Here is a 27,299-nt window from a genome sequence, read left to right as displayed (position 1 = left end):
CCATTGGACAGCGTGTTTAGTACAAACGCCATTGGACAACGTGTGTGTCACAAACCCATTGGACAACCGTTGTTTCACAAACCCCATTGCACAGGGTGTGTGTAACAATCACCTCTGGATGCCGTTTATGTCAGAAACGCCACTGGACACCGTTTTGTCACAAATGCCCCTGGACAGCGTGTGTGTAACAAACTCCATTGGAAAAGTGTGTGTGTCACACCCCCCCCCTGGAAACTGTGTGTGTCACAAACAGCCCTGGACAACGTGTATGTCACAAATGCCCCTAGATAGGGTGTGTGTCACAAACCCCATTGGACAGTGTATGTGTCACAAAACCCATTGGACAACGTGTGTCTCACAAACCCCATTGGACAGCATGAGTCACAAGCCCCCCTGGAAACTGTGTGTGTCCAAAATATCCCTGGACAGCGTGTGTGTCACAAACCCCATTGGACAGCGTGTGTGTCACGAATCCCATTGGACAGTGTGTGTCACAACACCCCCTGGACATTGTGTGTGTCACAAACACCCTTAGACAGAGTGTGTGCCACAAACCCCACTGGACACACAGATGACTACAGTAAAAAACCAACACTGAAGGTATGCAGGTCTTTATTTCTTCTAGTCGAGGGGATCAATAAGAGATTTAGCTGCTTGCACTGTTTTTGTTACTCACACACTGATGATCTAGTATAGAAGCTGCAAACCTCACAAGAAGCAGACCCAGAACCTCATTTAAGTGCCCTAAGGTCAAATTAAGAAGTCATTTAGCTGGTTTTCTCAGTGACCCCCCTCCTCTGAGGTTCCGCCTTGCACAGTGACTATCAACGCCAGAAGGAAAATTTACTTTAATCCCGCACGCAGGTGAATTTTGGATTTTTAAGTTTCTTTCCTGAAATGAATGATGTATTTCTCTCTTATATGGTTAAGTAAAGGTTCACAAAAAAACCACATTTCTTTGCTGGACTTTTGTTTCTTTTCAGTGGCAAAATTTGTCACTGTACAAATATTGGATCAGATGGCAACTAAAATATCATGAAGTTAGTTGACGTTCCTCCAATACCCATCTATAGAAACACATTGTTATCAGTTACTAAAATGGTTAAAAATCAGTCTTACTGCTCGTCAGTTGTTATTAATGAGAAAACTGTTTTACATAACTGACCTGAAATGCAGATGAATCCAGAAGAAAAAAAAGCCTCGTTGTATTAAGACAAGTTATCTGTTTGGGCATAAACTGCATAAATGGACATATGAGAACAAGAGCATTCCACATAGTCTGATGTGTCGTCAACCACTTTGCAGAACCCGCTGTCGGACAGCCAGCTGCAAAACAAAATGTTCACAAAGCTGGAAATTGACTTGTCTAATTCACACGGTAAACAGGCTTGAAAATTGTTGTATCTCTGAAAACACCGCGTTTTCTAAACTACTGCATAAGTTTATCTTCATCTATTGCACATCTTTCATGTGCAGTTTTTAGAATAGCATATTTACATGAAATTAAAACAGCTTGTAAAAAATTATATTATTAAGAAAATATAAGTATATAGTCATGAACTTTGTTTTTCTGCTAGAAATTTTTTTTGTGGCCATGTTTTAAAACTTACACACGATTCACAGTCCCATCTGAATTTTTAAATAGTGTGTTGCTTAAACTTGCACAGTGCTTTAGCCCATTCTGAAGAACACTTGCTGTTTTGAAACTAAAATACATGTTCTCCTTCAGTATTGCTGAAAATTTTGGAAAAGGATACTACAGGTGACATCCTAAGCCATTTCTAGTGGAAACCGCATTGTTCTGTGATACAATGTCTAGATAAAAGGAGAGTATGCAGGTAAATTCTGCTGCATCTCCTTCCTGAATAGTTTATATCAGTGACAGACTGATATAATCCAGACCATCTAATGAAATCATATCTAAACTAACTCGTTGTCTGCAGGATATAGAATGTAACTCTCTCTAATTTCATTTATACTGTGTGAACAGGAAAGAAACAGGCAAATCAAATAATAGGGCATTGAAGGGAATACACAGAAAACTTTAGCACATCGCTTGCAATGGTGTGAGTAGCAATAAGAATGGAAAATGATCAGCAGTTCACCACTTCTGAAAACCAGGATACATCAAGTCAAGCTAGCAGCAGCAATATTAAAAACTACCAGGAGATGGCTTTTCTGTCAAAAAGCAAGAGCCCTACAGAGATCATCGTCAAAAGTTATGCCAAAATTCTGGATATTAGCAAATAAGGAATATTCTGTTTCAGTGACTTGAAGCAATACCAGAGACGCAGGTTTAATTCTTTGTAAGAATGGACTCAAAATGTTGTCTGATAACAACTGTAAAGAGTACAAAAGAGGCTAATATTAATGAAGTGATGCCATTCTGGAATTTATGGCCTCTCAGCATTGCCCAACACATCATTACATAAACTAAACAGTACTGTAATGAAAAAAATCAATAGTAGAAGTCTGAGAAATCTCTAAGTTAGAATAACTACACATTTTATTATACAGAATGTTTTACGTGCTGGTACAAAGGCCAGAAAAGTTAAGGGAAAAAGATGGATAAGAAATAGATCAATTTCGTACTTGCAGGCGATCTGATCGGACTTGATGGGATTTTATACAAATACACATGGTAGAAACTGGAAAACTAAACAGATTAATAAAACAACCTTTCAGCAGCTTGGTTCCAGAGGAGACATAGAGACTTTTGTGGAACAATCCGACTTCCTGTAGCATAAACCCGATAAACAACTTCATTGTTATCTTTCAAAGGGTATGAACTCCGACCCTTCAAACTCATAGAAAAAACCTGAAACAATACACACAACATAAACACAAACTTCATATTAAAATTAAACAGTCAGTGCTCATTTTAATCACAAACACTAAAACGGTCACATCATTTTAAAGATATTTAAGATGGTTCGAGTAATATATAAATTAATTTATTGAAAAAATAAATTGCATTATCTTCAAACCTTGTTCTTCAAGGCAAGCTCTTTGTCTCCAGTAAGGAACCACTGCTGACTGCTATATTCTGTGAACTGTACAGATTCACAGCTCTCTTCTTGAAGAGGGGATAACACAACAGAGACCTTTAACAAATGTTCAGGTACTTGAATAAAATCTCCATCTTTTCCATCAAATCTGTGTCCGTTGATTTGCTAAGGAAACCAGTTGTGAGCCATTATTGCAATGTACGGGCAGCTGTCAAGGCTATTTTTACCTCTGTTGAAGAGGAAAAGCAACAGGGCTGGTAAGTGGAACTGAACTTTCACTATGCTTCACATAATTACTCTAAAATGTATGCGTAATTAATATTTTATTCCTTCATCATTTTAGGCTTTATTACATTTAATAAAAAGACAGCTTCCGGTTCTGTGAAAAAAGGAGGGGCGGAATTATTATGTATCTTGGCTTCTCCATTTCTCCTCTGGATTTTGCTCACTATGATCTGTAAGAAAAACCATCCCACGGTAAAAGAGGTTATCATAATATTCATCTTTATAACTTGATGTAGAGAAGAGTCAATAACAAGGAGAAGCATTAAAATGGATGATCTAGCTCTTATTCCCAAGAGATGACACAAAAAACTTGCAATAACGAATTTGAACTTTCAAGTTCTGGACACTGTTCCAGAGAGCACTGTTATTTATGCCATTTACTGTCTTTTGGCTGAGATGGGCATCTTAACCCCTATAACTTATGCAATGTCACAGAAAGTTACATCTCCAAAAGAAACTGAGAAAGAAATCTAAAGCATGCTGATTTTCACCGGACGGGAAAAAAGAAAAAAGGTATTTTTTTATTCTAGATTCAACTACCAGTTTTTTAATAGGTTCACAGTGGGAGAAACCCACTGTTGAAAAGTGTTTGTGTCATAAAACTGTCATTTGTTTCTGCAGTCATCTATTTTCCCTGCCAATTAGCCTGGCCATAGGTTATGATGCACTTGCAGAAAAAACTAGGAATTTGAAACTACATGTAAAAACTATGAGTTGCTTTCAGGCAATTCTAAATAATGTTCAAGTGAGCAAAACCATGTACACAGAAATTAGAGAATGCCAGTAGAAATTTTGGGTTACTTACTGTCACCTACATCTTAAAGCATAGCTCTCCATCATATAATTACGTTATTTTCTTAGCAAGATTAATTAATCCTTTTCTAAGCAATATTTAAGCTAATGGTGACTTAATACATCCCAGATCTCCTGACTTCTACTCTCAGAGCTATCCCGCATTTGTGACATCAGCTCTTAGAGCTTTGTAAGATTCCGACAGAGTGCAACACGTTTTCATACAGGTAACAAGTCCCTTTTCTAAAAAATACCATTTACATTTTTACTGTCTTAGCTTTCTGGTATTTTCAAAACGTATTTTGAATTCAAGGTTACTTACCTTTCTCCCGGTGACCCACACATTACCCCTGTCAACAGGGAAAAGGCAAATTTCCTGGTCACCGCAGCAAGCAGGCTATATCCTCGTGTGTCCTCGCGCTTTGGGCTAGCCAGCGTGCAGAGTATCTCATAGAAAAGGCTTCTACTTTTATCAGTGAGTAACTGTTTCTCACCAACATCTGTCACCTAAAGGGAGGAGAAGAAATCGAACATTTTGTGCACACAAGTCTGCTTGTAACATTTCCTCATAAAACGAACATTTATCCCAGTGTTCATTCTGAAAGTTCAGCATATTTTTCATTTCTTGATCACTGCGGCCAAGGCATCAGGTGCAGTCTATGTCAAAACTACACAAAGATATCCTTACTAATGTGGATTTATTAAAGAAACCATGTGGGACTTTTCATTCCTTCGCAAGTCAAAGATCGTTGCGCCCTGAGGAGTCTTGATATGATTTCTGTGTCAAAATGGCAACAGTCACAAATGAATTATTCTTCATTAATATTTTTATACTGGTTTGTGTCTAGGTATTTAAACATTTTCCAGCTCCACATTTAAACACTTTCCAGATCCATTTTGCATTGCTCCACAAGTCCAGAAGAGCCAGGAAGCCACAAAACTAGTCCCAGGGTTTTCACAGAACTCAGGGCAATGCTGAAGTGCTCAGGTACTTGCCAGCCCGATTGCCAGAGGTAGTGCAGAGGGAAAAAAAAGGAAAAGAATATGCAGGCCTGGTTAAGACAACAGCAGAAGACTCCAGCTGGTCCTGCTAGGACTTGCTGGTGTGTTGACTGTATTCAAATGTGAAGATAAGAACAACCTATCGGAGAGCAGTGTAGGGGAAAGGGACCTGGGGGTCCTGGGGACAGCAGGATGACCATGAGCCAGCACTGGGCCCTTGTGGCCAGGAAGCCAATGGTACCTGGGGTGGGTTAGAAGGAGGTGGTCAGAGAGGTTCTCCTGCCCCTCTGCTCTGCCCTGGGGAGACCACACCTGGAATCTTGTGTCCAGTTGTGGCCCCTCAGTTCCAGCAGGACAGGGAACTGCTGGAGGGAGTCCAGCGCAGCCACCAAGATGCTGAAGGGAGTGGAGCATCTCCCATGTGAGGAAAGGCTGAGGGAGCTGGGGCTCTGGAGCTGGACAAGAGGACACTGAGGGGGACTCATTCATGGGGATCAATATGGAAAGCGGGAGCGTCAGGAGGATGGAGCCAGGCTCTTCTCGGTGACAACCAATGGTAGGACAAGAGGTAATGGGTACAAACTGGAACACAGGAGTTTTGGAGGTTCTGCTTAAATTTGAGAAGAACCTTATTCCCGGTGAGGGTGGCAGAGCCTGGCCCAGGCTGCCCAGGGAGCTTGTGGAGTCTCCTTCTCTGCAGACATTCCTGCGTGACACCAAAGGGAAAATGTGGCACAGCACAAAACATCGTGCTATAGGTACATACACAAAATCAATACCAGTTGTTCTTTTCAACCTATTTGATTGTTGATTGCCGGCCACCATCCTAACTTGTAGCAGGCAAACGTCTTCCATGACTGGGACTTCACAGCTTCTATTTTTACCTTTGTCTGTGTCCCTGGATCCCTGGGTCCCTGCTGTGGATGCTGTCCTTGATCTTATCACAGGCCTGTGTGTTATTTTACTCTTATTAAAGTCATTGGTCATTCAAGAAAGAGCAGGAAAGGTTTACCTTATCTATTATATGCATCACAGCAGTAAGCTGCTCTTCTGTGGTTTCTGTAGCCACTTTGACATTCAGATTCTGGAGGACTCTGTGTAAGATGGTGTCATCAAGAGGCTGATGGAGTTGATCAATGAGCCCCCAAGCTGGCAAGGAGTCCAAATCTGACACATTGGTGACGTTAGCAATGCCATACACGTCACCTGCCCTGGCACCGCCTGTGGGATTAGAAAGTACAACCTGGAAACGCTTTGGAAATGGGTTTAAAGATCCTGTCTTTGGAGTTAGGGTCACATCCAGGAACATATTTCTCTGTCCAGGTTCAAAAGTCAATAAACCCTCAGATCTGGCAAAATCTTGTCCTGCCACAGCTGGAGAGATGAAGGTCCGGCCAATAGGTTCAGGTTTCTGTAGCTCCTTAAAACAAATCAGAAGAGTTTGGGGTAACATTATGATAGATACAATCGTTCAAAAACAGCTGCTGTAGAACTCCTGTTGTAAACGGGTAAAATTTAAGTGTGTAAAAAAAGAAACCCTCTTTCAAAATGCAGTTAAGAATTATATAACAATTACCTTAAATGAAATATCTCCCTGAAGTAGCAATCTGTCACCTGTAATCACTGACTACCCAGGGAAAGAATTATATATATTGTCGATAGTGTACAGGATCCCTCTCGTTCTTTTGCAAAACAAAAATCACAAAGCTTTTTCTGGGTGAACAGATGTTACAGAAACGTTAGCACATCTGTAAGGTGAATTCCAGAGGGCACAATGTAAGTTTAGGTCTGTAGCATGAAATTCCCTCGGTTCAGGGTACAGGCAGGCATTACAGATACATAAAAACTAAACAAAAGGAAAAAAATAAACCACTCTGGAAACCTGTGCCCAAATTAATATCAGTTCATGATATTTTTAGTCCCAGTAAAGATACCTAGGAATGCTATAGGGCCTCATTTCTTCTGTGAAGTAGCACTCTTTTCACCTTCCACGAGGTCTGCAGATTCTTCATATCCTTACCGGTTTTGTCAGTTGCCATAACCCTGGTATTATATCTCGTAATATAACAAACTTTCCTTAAGTGGAAACTAACATTCCGGGCTATTATTCAAATTCAATAGTATTTATTAATTTAGTAAGAACTGATTGTATACTGACTATTAAGCAAAGATGTTTATTCGTGAAATACTAGACCGCTTTTGAAAACATTTTGCTTTAATTAGTAGAGTTTACTTATGGAATAAATCAGAATTTTTTTTGAGTTCAGAGAACTTAGTAAATCAGTGCGGTGTGTATCTCTTTCAAAATTGCTCTAGAACAAAATCACATAATCTGTGCAAATTTCAGTAAGAAGTTTCCTTTTGTTTACCCCTTCCAATCGAGAACTAGGAAATGGAGCAATAAGTGGTAATAAAAGCACCAGTGGCAAGAGCATTGTTTAAGAAACCTTTGTAGAAATGAGATAAGCATCTGTTTCCTGTCTGCCACGGCTTCTTATTTTACAGGTACCAAGAGCACCAATAATTTGGTGTGTGGTCACGCACACTCGTTACCTAAAAATATCCGAAGAAGGGTTGCTATATAAAAATTATAAACAGGTAAAGAAATGCTCCCTATATTTCAGCCTAAATATACACTGGACAGTAGCAATTTCTTCTCCATTTAACATCTAAATTATAATGAACTTTTGGCTGGAAAGAATGTGAAAATTTGTTATCACGCAATTGAACAAAAGCACTGGTCAGCTATAAGAAATGGATGGAAATATCACGTAATCCCATGCAGTTGAAATAAATATGCATCCAATACAGCAATAGAATGCAAAGCATTTTATTGTAAAGGTTGATGGAATTACACCCCTCTTGCAGCCTGTTCCTTGACATTGAAATCAAGGAAGGAATCATGTTTTTGCAGTTGTGTTACTTCTGCTAAAGGAGAATCTTCATAATCTGTCAGTTAATAATGAGGTAGTCATTTAGAGATAAAAGGGTCCCAAGTTAGAAGTGTCTGATGTTACAGCTGTAAACATAACCAAAAAAATGAAAGGGGATGGTAAAATAGGCTTAAGCACGTGAGATTTTTTAATCAGATAATTTTAGTTTAGAACTTCAAGAAAATGGAATAAAATCTGATTAAAGCGCCCCTTCTCTTTTCCTAAGTGTGCTCTGTGTATTAATACATTTTTCACCTAAAACAGCAAGTGTGTTGGCATCTGAATCTTGACAGGCATACACATAATAAAAACTTAATTTGAGAGAAAAAAGCCTCAAAAATTTGAGTATTTCAAGAACTTTAGGACAAAGAAAGAAATGTATTTAATGCCTGCCTGCCCGTTGTCTTTGAGGTAACTGAAAGGTACTATGAAACAAATCACTCTTGATAATACAAGAGTGAACAAGGCCTTTTTGCTGGTGGAAAACAAACAAAATTATAATATATGGGCCCAGCAAATGCTTGACTGCTTCCTGAAAAAAATGCTAATTACAGCCAGATTCACTTTACAGAATGAGCGATTTACTAGCAAAAAAAATAAGTTAAATTATAAAAACAGCAATAGACGCTTTACCTGCATGCTGGAGCTGATCACTGTGGTTACCGATGTACTAGAATCTCTATGCACTTGCAGGCTGATTAAAGTTGTCTTCTTGTGAGCCACAGCAAAACGAGATCCCACAGCAAAATACACTAAACCACGAGGAGCGTCGCTTTCAAGGACGGTTATAAAAGCAAATCTGGCACTGCTGTTCAATGCAGCTCCTGTGCTTACAGCATAAAGCTCAACAAAAAAATACATCTCAAATTCAGGTACCTGTAAAGGAGGGATGATTTTCATGTCATTATAAGACCCACTAATTATTTGTTTTTAAAAAGTTTGCATTATTTTGTATGCACAATGGATACTAACACCATAAGCATGCCTCTTGAAATGCGCAGTAAGTGCAAGGAAGTATTAATATATCCTAAAAATAATAATGTTGCAGCAATGCCACGTGCAATAATGACATCGTGAATTTTTGCATGGGACTCTACCGAAATAAAACAGCTATTTGTATACTACACGTATTGTTACTGTAAATTTGCCATAAGACAAGATGGTAAATGCTTTAAGAGCTCAGTTTTCCAGATTATGGAGTTACACAGCTGTACATTTTGTAAGGAATTTGCTCTTTCACTTAATTTTTGCCTTATGAAAAGGCATGTACCCACCTTCTTACCTGTGTAAAAAACTCCATAGAAGAGTGAGTATGCAGTTTTGAATCTTCAGTTAATACTGACTGTATTTTAATATTGAACTCTGCTAACCACAGTTTTGAATAGCATTTTACACACAGCCTTAGTGTTTGTGCACTAACATGTTTGCACATATTTTTACAAGCAAAACTAACTAGGTTTGGATGTTTAACTGAATTTATCCAAAATCCCAAAGCCTGCAGATACTACCTGGTAGGCCTTTGTGAGGTTTAGAATATACAGAAATCTTGCGTTGGTCTGGAAATACAGGCTATTGAATTTCAGCGTTCACATGTCAAAGAATTAGTCTAGGAATTTCTACAAACTGAATGCCTGTTTATTGAAAATAAGGTAGCAATATTAAATTACACTATGACGTGTTGCCCTCCCTTTGATTTTCTATCTACACTACAGATATAACATGTTTAGAAATAGATATCCGATTCCTGAGATTCCATAAATAATTGGAAATATGGCATCTGAACCTATTAGATGCACTGAGGAAGCAGCAAACCAGCAAAAAAACACTCCATAGTTCTTTACAAGACAACAGCATTATAAAAAAAAGTTGGTAATTGAAGACGATTTCAAGTATAGATTTTTGTTCCGGGTCTGAATTTTTGGAAATTCTGCTGTAATTCTAGGAAAGCAGGAACCAGCTCTTAGCAAATGAAGTCAGTGCAACTGACCAAGCAAAAACTTTCTAAAAGCTAGATGTCATACCGTACGCCATAAAAACGTAAAATATTTATTGAATGCATTTATTACTTCATCATTTCATAATGTATTTGTTGCTAATTTATAAGCTATTTTATGGAAGAAGAACTGGAAGAAGAATTAAAGAATATTTGGGGGGGCTAAACAGCATATATTTTTAATCGAGTAGTCATCAAGTAATTATTTACATGGAATGATCTTGACTAATGGATGACAGGCACAAATTCACTGTAGCGCCACAGGGAACTAACCTTCCATTAGCACCTGTTTGAGTGGCACACGCTTGTGCTTCATGTGGTATAAATGCATGTTTCTAACGCTGCCAGTCCGCTGTCATTAAATAATGAAGACACTCCTCTGGAACAAACAGGTTCAAAATCCCAGTTTGCGCAGCGAGGCCACCTGTGATCCACTCATGCATATATTTTATTCCTTGGCTCTGTAATTTAAAAATTACATCCGAAGATGCAGAAGGAAAATAGCCCTCTGAGCTAAGGGAATGCACACAGTTCCCTAGTGGGAAATAATTGTTTCCCACATCCTACATCTTGCGTTGTTTTCTAAAGTGTAGTCAGACAAACTGTAGAAACCTTCTCATATTGTCTTTTTTCCATTCCCCAGACCTCAGCTTTGCCACTAGCCTGACGGTTCAGATAGTTTATCGGAAAATTTCAAACTCTTCACTCTGAAAGAATGACAAACATTAATCTTCCCTTTCTTAAGGGACTGTTCTAAGCACCAGGTGTTCAAACAAAATTATTGTTTCCTTTTGTTTCCAGTAAAAATTGTTGCAATAAAAGCTTTTTGTTTCTTTTTTTTTTGTAGAATGAGGTGTTATTAGTTGCAGGATATGCTTTCTATAAAACACCCTAAGAAGTCCTTTAACTGATTAAAAATTTACTGTGTGGAGGATAAGAATGCAGCAAATGAATACACACCTCACTGAGATAACTCCATTCTTTTTTCTTATGGTTCTATAAAAGATCTGCATTTTACTCTTCAAATTAAATACTCATCTTCCCAAGTTTTTAGCAGTCACCATGGATGCAGCACAAGTCTGTAAATAAACATGTATTTGCAGAGGAGCTGAGCAGATGTCAAGTTACCATCTCCAGACTGTGTCCCACACATCACTTCCTCCAGATCAGAGGGTTTTTTCAGTCTTGATAAGCTGCAATTCAACACCACAGGGCTATACACAAATGAGTAATAATTACTTACATTCTCAGGCTTTAGTTCAATGGAGATGTTGCACAACGTTTGACCTGCCATGCAGGTAGTGGATCCCACCACGGATACAAGTTCATTCTCCAAGTTCACGCCATCCTTCAGAAGGACAACACCTGTTTTATTAAAGGTCACACGCCAAAAGATCTTCACGTCTTCAAAAGCCCTATAAGCAAATCGAGAGTATATATGTACTGAAGGAGATCACTATTGTTTTAGGAAACATAAACCATGGAGGTAACACACGTTTTCTGTTATGATTCAAAGCTTATCACCAGGGAACAAACTGCTGTAGGATGAAAACTTCTCTTTTTTAATTTAAATTCCTTCACCTGACATGTGTTTAGATCACAAAAACATCACACAGGAAGAAAATAAAGCAATTACACGGAGCTAGATTATTCTCAATTTTTATTTCAGAAAACATGACATTAGCTGCATAAGAGACACTGGTTCTTGGAAGGGAGTTGCCCATGTACCTTCCTTAATACTACAGTAACCGTTCGCCTGGAAAACCAGGTAGGATTTGTTTTTCCTCTAAGTTTAAGGAACGTGAAGTACTTGAGCATATTTGATTAAAAGTACACATCAATGTGCAACATATAGATATAGATATATATGTGCTAATTAGAAAAAATACAGTGTGTCTGTGTGACTGAAAACATTATCATAGTGCTGACACTCAGGTGCCTTCTTAATTGCTCATTTTAGTATTCATACCTACATTGTACTACACGGGGAGTTGAGAACTTGAATTACACCTCGAGCAGGGCAAATATTTTAACTCAAGCAAATCTTTCACACTTGTAGCCTTATAGTGTAAGTTGGAAAATACTTGTTTTTCCTGTCTCTGCTTTATCACAGCAGAGTGACAGACCTAATCACATTCACAACTTAAAGCCAGTTCATCAACTTCTGAGAAGTTACTAAAGCAGCTGAAAGGCAGATTTATTTTAAAACTCTTTGATAAACTCTTCCACTAACAGCAGCTCCTGTGGTTAACAACATAGCATGTTACAACATGTGGGAAGCACATTCGAATCGGCACCTGTTTGGTTGCCTTGTGACAATCAGCAGCACCTCTCTGTTCTCCGAGTCTTCATCAAGTACGAGACCGCTTTGTACTTCTCGAACAAATCCCAAAATGCCATTCTGGAGATCATTTCCTATAGAGGAAACAGTCCATGAAAGTAAGCAAGAAAGTTAAGCTGAGACTAAATTATAACCTTCATGTGAATAACCACTAAAAAAAAATTAAAATAGGTATCAAAACAATGCTACAAAGTATCATCTGGGGACACCTTGAGAAAATTTATTATAATATTTCTGGGTTTAATTTACACTACATAGTTATCCAGAACTTTAAATGTTGGCATTTCTAAATTTTATTTTAACCAGTAGAATAAGTACTTTTGAAAGCAGATATAGTAGGGTACGGGATGAAGATGGGCTTCCAAGGACAGCTTTCTTATTCGTCCCACTCATACTCTTGTCGAACCCATTAATTTTTCCAAATTGTCACATCAGCTTTTCTTCTGCATCTTTAATTCCGTGTGTGCAAGTATGGAGCTGCACAATACTTCACTGTTCTCATGGGAATGTAAACATCTTTGGCAAAACAGCAGTGTATGGAAAAAAAATCCAGGTTTAATGAGGGGAAGCTAATGTCTTCACAGTGCCCCATTAAATCTTGTTACTAAAGGATTTCTCCTTTACAGGTAGCAATGGCTTTACTTACCAGTGCCTGCTGAATGTCAATATAGAGACTGATACTTTGCACAAACCCCATTGTATGTAAAAGTGACAAAATGGCAAAAGTAAAAATCTAAAATGCCTGCAATGCTACTGGATCTACATAAAAACTACTCAAGATTAGTCTTTTCCCTTAAAGAGTAAAACAGGGCAAGAACAGAGAGAAGCATAATCTCTAAATGTATTTTGAGCTACGTTGCTAAGGGACGCGTAGTAGCTTTGTACATTAGATGCTTCCTCTGCTCTGGAAAACTCAAGATTTCACAATAGAATACCCTGCTTATCGTCAAATAGATTGCCAATCTTTACATGAAAATTGCTATGAAAACATAGTCATTTACTGTTATTAATTTTCCCAGGGAAATAATATTACCTGCAATAATTACTGTTGCAAAAGCAGCAAATCCATATTCATCCTTTCCTTCTACAATCTGAGCTCCATATTCAGGATTTGAGAGGAAAACATAAAACAATTCCTGTCCTTCAGGCTCATCATCGTCAAAAATCTTTATGGACACCCTGCTTTCTCTTTGTCCATCCAGCAAAGTCAAAGAGACTGACTGTTCCTCAAAATCTTCCCCTTCCATTGCCCAAGTGAAGTTGGATCTTCCATAAACGTTTCCAAAAGGATATGAATCTGCTCCACTTTGTGCACTCACTCCCCCAAAGGTTTTAATGGTTACTTCAACATCGCCAGTAAAACCCTCGGTCCTTCTGATATGAAGTATCGCTGTGTTGGGGGTACTGTTGTTGGCATCTTCTTCAACATAAATAAACTCTGGCCCCAAACTTAGTATTCCACGAAGAATATCATTAGCGAGGATATTAACTGTTGCAACACTGAAAGCTGGATTCAGACGTGGACTCCAGGCATGTTCACAGGTTGAACATCCAAAATTTCCACACAAGTCAAACTTACAAAAAAAATTTCCTCAATTTCAGAGACAGAGTCATCAATTATTGATATTTCTATCACAGCGTTTGTCTGAAAATGTAGAAACATAAGCTCTCCATTGTAGATGGGTACAAAGTCCTCTAGTGGTTTGGCACTTCCTGGAATGGTCTGATATGTCAATTTAGTGAGATTACTTTGAAAACCAAACAATCTTTGGACATGTAGTGTGACTGCCCAAACATCATCTTCAACTGAAACAGACCTTGAGTTAAGAGCAAACTGGAAGATCCCCATTGGCTCAATTTCAGCTGTTGTAAAACCCGATCTGAAACAGAAAAGACACCAAAGTTGACAGAGGAAATATGAAGCGTGAAGAAAAGTAAAACATTAAAGCAGAATAATTTCCAGTGAACAATCAATGATGGCTGTAAGAAAGCGGATCAAACAAATGTCTAATAGCAGAGGGAAGAAATAGCAACCATACCAAAGCAAGATGTAACATGATTGCCTGAAAAATGATTTGGTAATAATAGGATCCAACAGCCCTCCTCAGATGCAATGCACCCAAATCAGCACAGGATACAGAGTAAAGTTTAAATAAAATAAAGTCTTCCTGAGAAAATGGAGAAGCAAAGGAAAGTATGATGTTTTCCCGTTGTGGACACAATGAAAGAAGATACATTACAATACAGCCACCCCGAGTAATACTAGTTTTATCTATAGAACAAACTTCCCATTTCAAAGGAAAACTGAGGGATAGACAGATCTTAACAGATCTACAGTTAGAGCCAGGAAGCTAGAGAATGAGAGGAAGTTATTTTAAAACTTACAGTGAGGCTTTGAAATACTAACTGCCCCCTCACAGGAATTTTTTTTCCAGATCTGAGCCCTGTGATCAATGTAAACTTAAGCTCTACTTCATTCATATTAAATATATCCCTTTCTTATTAGAAAATAAGCATAGAGGCAAAACTCTTCGTTAAATCTTGTGTCTTATACCTGTCTGCAAAACTGACCTATTATTCAGTGCTAGAGGTTATCAAATGGCACTAAAATTACAGTGATTTTGGTCAAAAAACTAGACCATTTCCACCACTAAGGGAGACTAGATAACTTATCTGAGATGGAAAACTACATTAAACGTAATGGTTTTGTTTTTTTAAAAAATAAAAAGGAGGTTTATATAAATTAGGTATTTTCAGAACATTTCTTGTTTTATTTTTCTTATTATAAATAATTTGTTATGTAAGACCTTCTAAATATGGATTTTTAGGGACACGAATGAAAACTGTTAAGAGTTGCTTTCAGTCTTCGGCTTCCCGGCTAAAACTGTTGATCTTCATTTTCTTGACTGTCTCCGTTATTCTAGGCACCTATGAAATAGACTGGAGTTGGATAAAAGCCTCAGTTCTGAACAGGTCAGATCTAGATCACTTTGTTCTCACCTGAGACAAGCTATACAAATTTATCAAAGAATGGACTACAAGTTACTAGCTGCCTAGAATAATAACAACAGGGATTTGTATAAGTTTTGTATCTGTACACAGGTCATAATTCTTATGGCATTGGTGCGACTCAAAAATACAAGTAGCATCCTTACCTCAGGCGAGCCCCACCAGACACATTGCTGTGCGCTGCTGTTAAAGTGATGGCAAATGACTCACATTTATTTCGGCTTGGAGTGGCCTGAAATGAAATCACTTTACTTTGCTCACCAGAGGAAAATGCAACAGTACCTGAAGGAAAGAGAGAGTGAGAGAGAGCAAAAGTCAAAATAATCCAATAGGAATCCTCTTTTTATCTGGGAATGCGCTAAAGTACAGACTTTAATCACAATTCCACTCCATTTAGGAAGAAGAAAACTGGATAAGGGTCTTTCCTATATGAAGCTGTCCTTCATGGCCACAGCATCGTGTCTGCCTCCCAGACATGTATCTATGAAGTTGAAGGGTTTTTTTGCTTATAAAATGAACACATCCCTTATAGCTAAAAATTAGACCATACCATTTCAATCTAATGACTCTTTATTAATAGAGAAAGCATACAGAGGTATATATAACTAAAAGGTGGTATCATCACTTATGCAACTTTCGTAGCTGTTTCCTCAGACTGTTACTCACCAAAGAGAGGAGTAATATTGCCTGACTGAGCAAAGTCAGTGATCAGGTCTGCTGGGTATCCTGAGATCCAGCTCACGATGACAGAGCCATAAACTCCTTTTCTGGTGATGACAGCCTGGCCTGTCCCTGCTATAATGTCTGTAAGTCGTAAAATCACAGATTCAAAGCCAACCTGTGGAAACATAGTGGATTTTGTTATAGAAAATGGAATAAAAGTGGACAACAACATATATGAAAGAGTACTATATTTTGTAAGGTAGGCATCTTAACAGTAGTTACACATGCATATAAATATATGTATGTACATGTCTATATATGTTTGTGTATATCTATATCTATATATATATATAAAAATGCTTTCTTCACAGCTCTTCAACATTTCTAAATCTTAGACTTCTGAGAATTAGATATCAGGGAAAAAAAGGAACCAGTATGAATGACATTTTGGTACTGAAAACACTGAATATAGCATTTTGTGTCTGTCTTTCAAAAGGAAAACAAACCAACCTGCCCTTAATGCTCACATGCAATGGCTGTGGTACCATACAGATACACACAGGTCTAAAACAAAGTATTATTTGTCCATCCTGTGAAAGTAAGTTGTTGTCACATTACATTGTTCACAAAAACATTCTTGATAGTATGATGTACTTTTCTTTCTTTGACCAAAAAATGGGAATGAAAAGATAATTCACACATTCTAAAATGATAAGTGGATGTATGGTAGTAAACAATGTTTACAGAAAGACCATTTGAATTAAGTTCAATTCCAAATTGAAAGACAAAACAGTGTGTCAAGAGAATTAAAATCATTACATAAAGACTTGAATAAAATTTAAGAGACAAAAACTCAGCATGCTGTTGTCTTTGCTTGCCACATAAAAAGGGAACTGTAGCACATATGCCATATTGGAACAGGTATAGTATATTTTTCTGTCTCATACAAAGCAGACAAATGGAAAATTCCCCACTCAGTGATTAGTCAAAGGTACTGTCAACTGCACTAAAACGCAGCATGACCTCCACTTTTTTTGCACATGATGCTGCATGCATGCTCTTATCTACTTTGGGGCTGCTGTACTTAAAGGAATAACATCGTCCAGAACTAGCTATTTTCCTCTAAGTCTCAGAACTTCCACTTCGTGTAAACAAAAGTATAAGTAAATCATCATATTTATGCTATTTACGTTTTATAGATGAAGAGACCTTTTCAAACTGCATTTACACATCTCTGTATGAATTTGTATCAGAGAAAAGACAATATACAGTACAAGTAATAACTGGAACAGTCTTGTCGGTCATTAAATTGGTTGCAATGATGAAAACTTTAAGGAGCAAACTGAATTCTTATAGCGGCTGCCTTTTGTAATGAAGCGTACCTTCCTTCTGCGGTAGAAAATTACACTGCAGTCAGTCTACTGACCTGTGAATTGGCAGCTTCCTCAGGAACAAGCAGAATGGCTGACTTCGCTTTTCCTAATATTTTGGCACATCCTTGGCACTTGTCCCAACCAGGCTTACGTTAGTCAGTTCCAGGGTAAAATTCAAGCCCAGTACAATAAACGCCTTTGAGAGGAAGAATGCAATTAAAATGGTGGCAATGTAATTCCACTGAAAACACGATAACCACCAGTTCAAAGAGTTAAGTGGCAGAAAAATCAGCAGATTTTGTTGTTTGCATGAAAAAGCAGTGTTTTCAAGTCAAGCGTTTTGTTGATTATCTTTCTATAAAGAAACACAGTTAAAACAGCAATATTGTGATTGTAATTTACCAGCAGTTAATTGAAAGATGAGTTTATAGAGCAAGTATTGCCATTTTACTGAATTGTATCTAACATAGTGGGTCTCAGCTTGATCTTAACTCTTAGGGTTAATAAGAATATTTGAATACATAAAATAACAAAATATTGAACTGATAGTAACACAAAGCAATGATGGAAGGAAACACTGGATATTTGAACGCATGCATAGAGTGATTTTGCAGTTATTACCTGAAAATGTGATATTTGAACCCACTTCTAGTCCATAAATAGGAAATTCATTATACCAAAACTCTCTTTTCTGCTTCTTGACAGTGGACAGTATTGAGAGTTTAGTATCTTATTCCAGCACATTTGTATTGTGATGAACACAAATGGAAACAATAGATACCACATGACTTAAAAGGATAATACAGACCTGGTTGCTTATTGGCACTCTTTGCACTCCAAAGCTGGCACCGTCTTTTATTGTGAGGTATCCCACCTCATTCTCAGGCTCAATTAGTGCTTCTTCACAATGAGATGTGATATGGTACTCAACAACTGCTTCTCCAAATGCCCCAGCATGCCGAGTTACATTGATCTGAACATACCGACGATCCAGGTTCCTCTCTACGAGTACTGACTGCTGGTCAGAGTACAGGGCGAACACTCCATAGGGGTCATCATTTGCAAACACATTGATTTCCAAAATTCTTTTCTCTTGGTCTAAATCTGCTCCACCTTCTACTGAAATCAGCTGCACCACATAGTTCTCATCCAGTGCTGGAACATCGTCAGGTAACAGGTAGATGATTATCTCAGCTGTGCTCTCTTGGTCAGCAATGACAACAGATCCCTCTGTCCTAAGAAAGTCACCCGTGATGTCAGATTCACTACGTATTTCCCAGTAAACCTGAGATTTATTTAGAAAATGCACAAAATGAAGGCAATATCACCCACAGAGTCGGAAACTTTCACATTCATGGTTCAGTATAGATTGCATACGGAATAGGTTGGGTTTAAATGGGTAAAATACAAATTTGTTTAAGTATGCATAGAAAGAAGCACATAGACTATCTTACAAAGTGGTGTGTTGTTCTTCCAGCAGTACTGTGAATGCAAAGATTACCTTTGTATATCTTCTGGACACCTACGTAAAACTATACGGAATCTCTGAACAATTGCTTGACATTATTTCTATTTTTACACCAAGATATCCTTGCTGTTTTTCCAGTTTCCAGAATTCCTCACAACAGAAAGGTGTGAAGAGTTCTCATTAAACACATTAGATGCTTTTATTAATTTTTTTTTTTTTTTTTAATAAATGAGTACTTGTGAAAATGCTGACTTGTAAACAACTTTAGGTAAAGACAATGTAAGTGATGATTCTAAAATGTCTGATTCTTACCTTTACATATGGCTGAAAAAGAGTAAATTGTGAGGATCTCAAAGAAAGTTCACTATGAAAGTCTGGTCTCTCCTGTTCTCCCATCAAAAGCACAGGAGCAGAGGGAGAGAGAAAGCAAGACAAGCACTCCAGTGCTGGTTTTCTGTTGTTTTCACTGACCAGGGGAGACTGCATCTGACTCTACAAACCACAACTACTAGAGCTGAGCCCTTGCTAAACTCAGTCTAAAAGGCGACATTTCAAAATTTGAGAAATACGCAATTGAAAGGCACAGAATAAGATCTCCCTCCATGCACTGATACAGAGGATTATTTCAGATTATAATGTTGATTAGGAAGAGAGTGAGAATACCGTTATGTTTCCCATGGTGCCCTGGATTCGTCTGACAAACAGTGTAATACCTTGTGGCCCTTCCACTGCAGAGGGTTCTGTGAAGTTTTTCTCAGTTAACGATTCAGGAGCAAACTGTACCATTCCGTTGGGATCACCAAACTTCTGTATCTTTAAGGAAGTAATTGAATAAAAAAAAATTAAACAATCAGAAATGTAAAGTGAATAGTATTCTTGTTTGAAACATTGAGATTTTCATTGCTAGATGCTATAGGGAATGTATCAATTAGTTCTTCCTCTTGAGTTTTCTCCTCTTAAGAAGACTCAAGAGTACATCAGTATTTAGAAGAGAGTCTGAGAGAGTCTGCTCTCTAATAGGTCATTTCCCAACTTATACTGGAACCTGGGGTTGTTCCTGCCCAGACACAAGACTCTACACTTGCCCTTGTTCTATTTCATTAAATTTCTCCCTGCCCAACTCTCCAGCCTGTCCAGGTCTCCCAATGGCAGCACAGCTTCCAGTGTCAGCCACTCCTCTCAGCTTGGTGTCATCAGCAAACTTGCTGACAGTCACTCTGTTCCCTCATCCAAGTCATTGATGAATATATTGAATAATACAGGCCCCAGTACTGACCCTTGAGGGACTGCACTAGATACAGGCCCCAACTGGACTCTGACCCATTGACCACGACCATCAAACCCATGTAGTAGGGGAGGCAAAAGAAAAAGAGGCAAATGACAAGCTATTCAATCATTATGATTACCCTTCAAAGCTTTGCAGGATAAATACCAATAACAGAGATCTCAAGAGAAAGAAAAGCAATAATGACTTACTATTAGTGTAATGCTGTTTGCCTTAGGATCTAGTTCTGCTTCACCTTTCATAAGGCTCAGCCTAATAATGAAGATCTCCTGAACTTCGACTTCTTCACGAGGATGGATTTGTAGATTAATAGTTCTCAGCCCTCCTTCCCCTTCTCCAAAATAGAATGATCCGTTCACAGGGTCACCCATGTCACTATTCAGGGGAGATAAAAGCTCTTCTGAATTGGGTCCCAAGATGTCCCAATTAATCTGTGGAAGATACCAGTTTCAGATTTACAGTAGTGACATATTATAACTGCCTCCCGGGTCGAGGGAAGTGACAGAGTAACACAAGCGACATAAAAATTCTTGCATCTGCTAACAAGCTACATTTAAATATGTGCTCTTTTTACAGAACACAACATATTAATAATTGATTACATGTGGGAAAATATATAATCCTTTGGAGAAAAAGAAACATTAAAAATAGAAATTCTGAAGTGCTAGTTAGCCACAATGCCATTTTATTAAATTCTAGATATTAGTTACAGAAAAGAAAATCAACTGAGGTTTCTGTAGCACGTAACAGGAAATGCACAGGCCAGTTTACTTTTCTCTTCCTTTCACAATTTGTTTTGAAAAGCTCACCAAATAAGTATCCTGACCAGAAACATTCCCTGGCAAGTGTGATATCAAGACTGAAAACGACAAATATTTTCTGCAATCGAAGTTTTTAATGCCTCAAATCACGATTCACACTTCCTCAGGCTGATTAAAAGCCAGAATATTTTCAAAATTTCCCACAAATTAGATTGGTTTTGAAGGGGTCCTATTCAGCATCTTAAAATTATTATTTTGACACTTAATTGTTTTTCAGTTTTCTTCAATGACTTCTAGGAAAAGCCAAAGAAGACCACGGCAGTTTTCACATGAGGAGAGCAGTAGCTCATGGCCTTTAATGCCAATTTTCCAATCATTTGCCCAGACTGTGGAAGCCTTATCTTGGTTCATATTTATACTTTCACTTTGGCAGTGATACGTACAGACTAAAAAAAAGTCTAGAGGCCTCATAGTAAACAATTTACTGAAAATAAATTGACCAGCTTCAGGAAGTAATTCAACTGAGTTAAATTAAATTAGCGGTGGTGCATGAAATTAACTATATTTTCAATGGGACTGGGAGATAGTTCAAAATGAAGTACACCAGACCATAATAAAAGGAGAAAAGCAGGAGGACAAAGAGAAGATCAAAAAAGTAACAATATTTTCTGTTCTTCTGCAACTATGCAGAATTCACACTTAATGAAAAGCTGCAACTATCCCATTAGAAATCAGTCACAAGGAAGCCCCTGACGGCAAAAAAAGAAGATTTTTGGCCTTGTCACTGGAAAACATTCCGTTTTTGAGAACCAGGGCCCACCTGTGTCTCCCCAAACAATTTTCCTGTCCTTTCCAGCACCAGCGACACTCTTGTCGGTGTATCGGGGCTGGGAAGAGTAATTCGACTTTGGCTGAGAAATCAGATGATGCCCTGGGGGGAGTCGCTTTTGGCAATGGTGACCTGGCTCAGTAGATGGAGCCCAAGGGCTGCTCCACCAGTGGCCCCCATCAGCTGGATTTCAAATTGCTCTGCAAATTCGCTGCATGGAAAAAAAAAAAAAACAACAGAAAAAAGACCTTCTGAGACACACAAGAACAAAAAATTAAAATTATGATTTGTCATTCAACCATGCATCCAGCTGGATCTGTTTAAAGATATACAGAAGTCATCTCTGTAAGCATACAGCAGAAGATTCCCCCCATTTGCAGAGAATGGTGATATCTGAAATAAAAATATTGTTTTATTTTCCACATGTGCTAAATTTAAAAAAAAAAAAAAACAATCAGCAAAATATTTTATTATTCACAGCAGTACTATTAACACCCAAACTTTCTGATAATCTAGGTAAAAAGAATGTAGTTGTTTGCATAAAATTTAACAGGCACTATGAAACTCCAATAATAGCTTCTTTTCCCTCCCTTTAAATATTTCAGGGCTGCAGAAATTTGCTTTTCAATTCAAATTCTGCTGATAGGCATACTGCACGCGCTAAAAAACGGTTTCTCAGAAGTAGATTAGTGAATAAATATCTGAAAAAAATAATTACCTTTCTTCATCATCTATGATAGAGATATAGATAAAAGTCTGGTTCTGGCCACGATAAAAAATGACAGAATCATTATGGATGATGTAGTCAGCGTTCGGAAGTGCAGAAATACTTCGAGAAAGGAAATCGGCTGTTACATCGCCATATATTCCACGCTTTCTCACAACAGGAATCATGATTAATCCAGCATCCTCTTGCACTTCAAGAAAAATTGGGAAAAAAAGTTATTTTATTTCAAAATTTGTGAGAGAGCCACAGGCTTATCCTCTAAACCATAGTAAAAACCTCTGGTAAACTTACCCTGTAGAAGGATATACTGTGGATCAAATTCTATGATGCCTTCTGCATTATCACTTTTTGCTATAGTGACTCGTACTGTGGAGATATTTCCTATTACTGGGGGTTGATCTATCTGTAGATCATTTTCCTTTACGGTGAAATCAAATCCACTTGCAAGAACATAAAAAGGAATATTACATTAAAAAAAAATCTTGCAAAAGTATTGTAATGCAAGTATGACAATTTTCAATTACCACAAATACTTTTATTTTCTGACAGTTACCACTGAAGATTTTTGGTCACACTTTTTCAAACTATATCTGCAAAACTGGCAGTTTTTTTCACAGAAATGTGGATCTTTCGCTTTTTCTTTCACATTTTATCTTCTTCTTTGAGTTTCATGTGATTTGACAACTTCTATGTAATGGATGGACTTTCAGCTTTAATAAATCTTAATCAGCAAAATCTTAAAATTAGTGTTGAAAGAATGTGGATTGCCATACATCCAATTTGTATGATTATTACTATTATAGCTGCCATATGAAATTTTACAGTAAAACACCTGAAATCCAGCGGTGCCTTTATGCAGGTGGATCAGATTCCAAATACAGTTTGATCTCCTGCTTTTAATTAATTTTATCTTATAATTAATTTTATCTTTACCTTCCTTAGAGTTCCACTTTGGTAATCATCACTGAAAAGTCTTCAGGACCTTCAGGAAAGTCGTCATCATGAATTTCAACCGAAATCATTCTACTCTTCTCATGTGGTTCAAATAACAGTTCCCTTACTGTGGGGGTGAAATCAGCTCCCTCCTCTGCAGTCCCATTTATTCTCTGGAAGCAAAGACGCACTTTGCCATAGGATCCCCTTGAACGCAAAACAGTGATGTTAACCTGAGGGAGAGAGGACATTTGCTTTAAAAAATGGCTTGGCTTTTCTGTTACCATTCTGAGACTGTTCTATAGGCACCTTCTCAACGGTTCTGCCAGGTAACGATTTGCTGCAGTAAGCGCAGAATACACATAATTTAACAGACGGGCATCTTTCTCAGAGTATTAAAAACACCAAAAGCCTCAGATGGACTATGCTATGATAAATGCAGAATAAATCTCTGCCTTTTTTTTTTTCCTAAAGTTAAGTATAAATCTACCGACAATATTGATATCTATCGATATTTTACGTAAGAAGTAATTTTAACCATATACCCATTTTTCTTCTTCTGTTGTCAGCAATGCTTCTCGTGAAAATGTAAACTCTCCGTATGGAAAATCACTGGCGGCCATGGTAATATTTGCTGTGCTGCTAGATTCGTTTATGAGTTCTCCATCACTGATCCCAGTTAATTCAAATGTGTAGTAATGCTTCTCCTCAGGACGGTTATCATCGACAGCCTAGGGAGAAGAACCAATTAACCATTTCCAGGTAGAGAGGTATAACTAATTTCTAATCAAGATGCTGGCTAGATAAAAGGAAGAACCTGAAACAGCTACTGGTGTAAAATCTCTTGTACCTGTATTAGAACCACTGCTGCACACTGCCTGTCTCGCATTGTCAAGGTCCCCGACGTCTCAATAAATTCTGTGTGATGACGGGGTGTTATATTCCAATATATTATGATTTCACCAAAAATCCCTGGGCCACGTGTCAGGCTGCAGAATGCAAACACAGATTTAATCTTCTACCTTTAATATTTGATACCAAATCCAGAGATATAAAGCACAGATATTGTTGTGCATGGAAGAAATGTTACCAGCACTGTGAAGCTTGAATTTTAATCTATTAAGTCACTATTAAGATCTTTACCATAACCTCTTCAGAGCAATAACGTGTCTGCAGTTCTGATTTACTTCCCCATGTTGGGAGGCATCTTGAGCTGGTTTTTTTGAGCTGAAAACAGAAGGGAAATGGGACTTACGGGTAGCACCCAGAGGTAATTTGGTTTTGAAGGCAGAAAGATACGAGAATAGTACTATGAGATCACTTGAGAAATGTTCTGTGTGCTGATGTCTAAAAACCTAGAGGCTAATCCTACTCATGACATTCTCGGTGAACTGAAGCATGGCAAGAAATTGTCTATACCATGATCTAGTACATGTTCTAAACTGGTGCTGCACAAAGCATCCCTTTGTCTGTTGGGATTCTCAGGGCAGCATGAGAATCCGTTTTCTTGCTTATATTTGCTGTTTCACTAAGGGAAAGTGTTGTAATACTTTTTCTCCAATTCTGTTAGAAGGTATGGTAACATTGTGATTTCTTCATCTTGTTTTCAGCTGACTGAATGCAGTGAAAGAATTGCATCTTGTTTCAACTAAGACCCAGTGCTGCTTTGGTTATGCTGATCATCGTAACAATGTACCGAATTTCAGCTCAAGCACCAACCCTGAACTGAATCCTGAAAAGCACAAAGCATCTTCAAATATAATTGACTGCCTTCCCCTATTCCTTTGATTAGAATCCTCTTTCCTTTAATGAATCTATGTTGTAAATAATTGGAAGACATATCTAAAGCTCCTCAGCAATACTGAAAAGACACCTACGTAGTATGTTCTGCCCTTCTTAAAAAACAAGCATCTAATTTTAAAAATACTTATGATTTTAGAAGTGATAATGAAATGCAGCATTCAATTAATTCTTGCCAAATGTGGAGCCTCATAGCTTTTGAAACAGAGCTGTTTTGGATAAATGAGTGATGTACTCACCTAATAAGAGCAGTCCCATTATAATTTCCTGAAGGTTCTCCAATCAGAACATGCTGGGATGAATGTGCTATCCCAGCCACCCCAGAAGCTCCTTCATCACCCACAATAATGATGGTTGCAACACCTATGAAGAGAACAAAAGCTTCTCATGGTAAAACAAAGCTAACTAGTGAGGTATTTTTTTAGCATGTTTGGTGACACAAATGGTTAAGCACCAGCTTCCCGGGGAGCCCATGGAATCCCCAACCTTGGAGATATTCAGAATTTCAGTAGACAAGGCATTCAGTGACCTGATCTCATTGTGAAGGCAATTCAACAAGATGACCCCCCTAGATGGTCTCTTACAAACGAAATTATTCTATGTTTCTTACAGGTCCGAACCTGGCTTTGGTTTCTGCTTGTTTTTGTTAAACAATTCTTTACAGACAATGTTGATTATCTGAACACAAAAGTCTACGCCAACACTTGATTTAGACGGAAAAAGTACGATCTAAAATTCTCTTTGATTTCTTCAGATAAGGAAAAAACTGAGGGAAAAATACTGACCTCCTTTTGTCACAGGAGCTCTGCTAGCTCGTTTCTTCTATGTTGTTTCTGGGGGGAGTTGGGTTTTATTTACGGGGGGGACGTTTGAGTCGATTCATGTGAAGATACACAATTCTGCACTAGCTTTTAAGAAATGTGTCTTTTTTTCAGACCACTTCACTTCTTCACAGAATATCAGTTCTAACTATAACATTCAGCACATATTCGGCTCCTCTCTTTGACTTGTAGAACGAATCCTAAAAGATACATCTTCTTAGGACTTAGGGCGTCTAGCACACAGACAGCCGCGGCGCGAAAGCCGCGCCCACAGGACACAGAACCCGCCGCGCCTCGCCCCGAGCTCCCGCCGAAGCGGCGCCCCACTCGCCACGCCACCAGCTCTGCTTTTCAACGTCCCCCCGACTAACGGGGGCTGCGCCGCTCCCGGAGGGACCGCCGGAGCGGGCACGGGCGCTGCGCCGGAGGGAGACACGGCTCCAGACCGCCAGCCTTCAGCGCACCTGCCCGCAGGGTCACACGCCTCCCGCCAGCTTCGCCGGCTCGGCGGGGGGGAACCGGAGACGAACGCCTCCGCTCCGCGCCGCGCCGCGCCGGCAAATCCCGCCCCCCCCGTTCCACCGGCACGGTCAGCCCCGCCGCAGCCGCACTCACCTGCCGCCTCTTTCGCGCTCCGCTCCCGTCAGGCGCTCGTGCTTTGGGCATGCGCGGTAGCGAGACCGCAGCACCCGCCCCTTGCCGCGTCCCGGTTGGCTGCCTAGGACACGTCAATCACCTCTCTCGCCGCCTAGCAGCGCTCGCGAGTCGGGCATGCGCAGTACGGAGACCTCAACGCCCGCCCCTCTGGCAATCTGATAGGCGGACAGAGTGGCGACTGACGTGCCTAGGCAGCCAACCAGCGCTCCGTCCCTCCAGCCCCCCCAGCTCTCCCGCGCCAGCAGCCGCGTTGCAAAGGGAACAATAAACCGCGCTCCCCTGCTTTCCGCTGAAAAGGGGGGCGGCTGGGTCCCCGCAGCAGAAAAAACCCTTCCGTCCTGCATTGCCCTTCGCCAGTACAACTGCACAGCTGGGAACTCGGCAACGTCAAGCGGCCGTCTGACAGACGCACACTCGGAACTTGACTAGGCTGGCGATTTTGGCTGGCTTACATACACGGACTTGCACTTCTCTGAGGAAACAAATTCTTTTTTAAGCACAGCCTCTCCTTGGGGAAGAAAAAACGCCCCCTCCGCGCTCCCAAACACTAGGCAGCCGTGGGGAAACCACCGAAAGCCAAGACCGACAGCAGCAACGTGGAGTGCAATCTGGCTTCAAT

The 27,299-nt window shown here is 39.1% G+C and overlaps 1 pseudogene across 1 annotated transcript; it reads right to left on the bottom strand.

Moving 5' to 3' along the window:
• Positions 1 to 1,115: 1,115 nt before the first annotated feature.
• On the bottom strand, positions 1,116 to 26,689 carry LOC308052535 (adhesion G-protein coupled receptor V1-like; annotated as a pseudogene). Its single transcript has 23 exons — positions 26,635 to 26,689; positions 25,442 to 25,565; positions 24,253 to 24,391; positions 23,948 to 24,133; positions 23,403 to 23,635; positions 22,761 to 22,909; positions 22,461 to 22,659; positions 21,734 to 21,953; positions 20,344 to 20,583; positions 19,531 to 19,680; positions 18,208 to 18,684; positions 17,453 to 17,595; positions 16,030 to 16,201; positions 15,510 to 15,645; positions 13,388 to 14,234; positions 12,311 to 12,428; positions 11,257 to 11,428; positions 8,654 to 8,896; positions 6,100 to 6,507; positions 4,408 to 4,592; positions 2,988 to 3,237; positions 2,679 to 2,818; positions 1,116 to 1,326 (listed from the first exon to the last, which is right to left on the bottom strand). The product of its transcript is annotated as an adhesion G-protein coupled receptor V1-like (transcript).
• Between the last annotated feature and the right edge of the window lie 610 nt (positions 26,690 to 27,299).

Source organism: Nesoenas mayeri (genome assembly GCF_963082525.1).
Source record: "Nesoenas mayeri genome assembly, contig: SCAFFOLD_36, whole genome shotgun sequence".
Taxonomy (NCBI): domain Eukaryota; kingdom Metazoa; phylum Chordata; class Aves; order Columbiformes; family Columbidae; genus Nesoenas; species Nesoenas mayeri.
This window is presented reverse-complemented; position numbering and strand designations above follow the sequence as displayed.